The 2,302-nt window shown below is 30.2% G+C and overlaps 1 long non-coding RNA gene across 1 annotated transcript; it reads right to left on the bottom strand.

The window, feature by feature from the left end:
* Positions 1–915: 915 nt before the first annotated feature.
* LOC139907656 (uncharacterized) lies at positions 916–2,087 on the bottom strand. Its single transcript, XR_011784381.1, has 2 exons — positions 1,178–2,087; positions 916–1,108 (listed from the first exon to the last, which is right to left on the bottom strand). It is a non-coding gene; the product is annotated as an uncharacterized lncRNA (long non-coding RNA).
* Positions 2,088–2,302: the final 215 nt, after the last annotated feature.

The following is a 2,302-nucleotide window of genomic DNA, read 5'->3' as shown; positions in this document are numbered from 1 at the left end:
AGCTGAACAATACAAAAAAAAAATATTATTTAATGTAACAGTATTTTGTCGTCAATAACAGCCTCAACTCGACCTCAGAAACGTAAGCAGGTCTTGTTGCCAGTCTCCATGGGTAATATCTCGGAATTCCTTCGGGACCCTGGAAATCAGCCCGGATTTTGTGTGGCAAGATGATCTGTTGGTATTTTGCACAACTGTGCCCCCCACAAAGATGCCCATGGCTTGAGGTTCAGTGAGCTTGGAGCCAAACACCGGGACCAACAAAGTTTTAAAAAAGTAGATCTGACAACCAGGTCAACGTTTTGTTTGCAATGTAGTAGAGAGTAGAGTCCTGAATCTTCTAGTTCCTTCCCAACTCTCTAGACAGATGACTTGTACAGGTTTAAGAAGTGGGAAGTCTCAACATTGTCTCGGTTGACGTATATTGCAACAAAGACAGTCTATCTTTTCCAAGATTTTCGAATAAATGATCGATAAAAAAGGATTAACTGACTGCGTAAACTTCTGAATAGACAACAAAACAACAAATAACGTCCTACCGGTGCAAATGGAACTGTTACAGGTGGTTCATTAATTTTTTTACTCAACGACCGCACGCTGTATGTTTCATGGGTTGCCACATTTAATTGGGGGTTCCGCTCCTTTAAGGCAATCCTGTAGTCATAACCTTAATGCGAGTAGTATCACAATAATTTCCCTTTAAATAAATACAATACATGACTTGATAATATAGTTAATAGTTACTTTCCTAGAAACAAAAGTTCACATTAACTTGCAACAAAAACTTCAATGAAGCATTTCCAAATACCATATGTGTTATTTCTTAATGTTAATTTAGACTTTAAAAAAATCATATGCAATATTTTTATTGAAGCTATAGGCTGTATTCTCAAATGCAATTCAAAACAACGTATGTTTATATCGATATATATTTACTTAAGTACACAACTACGATTCCAATATAAACTATTAAAATAATTTGGCAAAGTACAAATGCATTACTTTTTAATTTAATATATTTTTTTTTAATTAATACCCCTTTTTGAATTATGGCTTTGTTTTTAACATTTGATGTTATTTTTAACCTGAACGAGCACAATTTATCATACTGAAAATAAAGAAAAATATAAATTATATAATTCACAAACAAAATTAATATTAAAATGGAAATACGTACAATAAATCTCTAAAGAATTAAAAATAAACGATTCAACGTGCTGGAATCTGAAAGAAATTGTTCAAGGAGGACTTAAAAGTAAGATTCATATATTGAAATTAGATCATGGCTTCATAATTTTAAAAATTGAATGTGTCTCAAGCCTTCTATGTTTATTTACACCTCTACCAAAAATTTATCTACAACAAGTAACTTTTTGGTAGAGTGTAAATCTTAAATTTTGTATCCGATGTGAAATTTTTAGTGGTTGGCAAAATGGCTCATCATAACATGAAAGGAGACTATCCACTGATTCCAAATATGGCCTTAAATTTTGTTCTCTTAGCCTTGTTACTTTTAAGGCTATACATTTTTTATTATTATGGCACTTTAAATTTTTTTTATTTCGTGTTACCAAACTGTATCTGAGATATCCTTGTCTTCATGTTACAGATTTTTCTAACGTATTAACTAAGAAAATAGTTTTCTAAAGATAATTTACAGAGTGATAAATGTTATATATATTAATAAGTGATACAATAGATATGTTGAATTAGTCATTGTCAAGTCATATACTACAATTCTAATTGTATAAAATAAGAGACTGGATGTGGCATATGTTAATAAAAAAAAGTAAAATATCAAGTACTAACAGAACGTTGGAGTAATTCCTCTCTATGTCCTTACATTTGTTTATTTCCTTCATCTGGCAGTTAAACGTCATGACAACTAGGTTGTTACTCTCCCATTTTCTAAGTGTCCACGTTAACTACCAGTTATATATATATTATTATTTTTTTGAATTGCCAGGAGATTCCGTTATTGGAATTTTTGGGCATTTTCCTTCTTCTAATACAACTTCTACTTTATTTTCCCTTCTCAAAATGTACAATTATATTTAAAATATATTTTTTTAAAACATAAAAACACAAAGTACAATTTACATTATTTTGTTTGCAAATAATTGTGGATGCCTCAATTAACAATTTATTTTTTCATATATTATTTCCAACAAATAACTAGTCACTAAATCGAAAATGAACATCCTTTACTACAGTCCTAAGGCATTTAAAAAATCAATAAATAAGTTTTTGCATTCATCTCGTATCTCTTCTTATCATTCTTTCTAAATTGATGCAACATAAA

Source organism: Lepeophtheirus salmonis, chromosome 2, assembly GCF_016086655.4.
Source record: "Lepeophtheirus salmonis chromosome 2, UVic_Lsal_1.4, whole genome shotgun sequence".
Taxonomy (NCBI): Eukaryota; Metazoa; Arthropoda; class Copepoda; order Siphonostomatoida; family Caligidae; genus Lepeophtheirus; species Lepeophtheirus salmonis.
The sequence above is the reverse complement of the archived record's forward strand: the minus strand, read 5'-3'. Positions and strand labels throughout refer to the sequence as shown.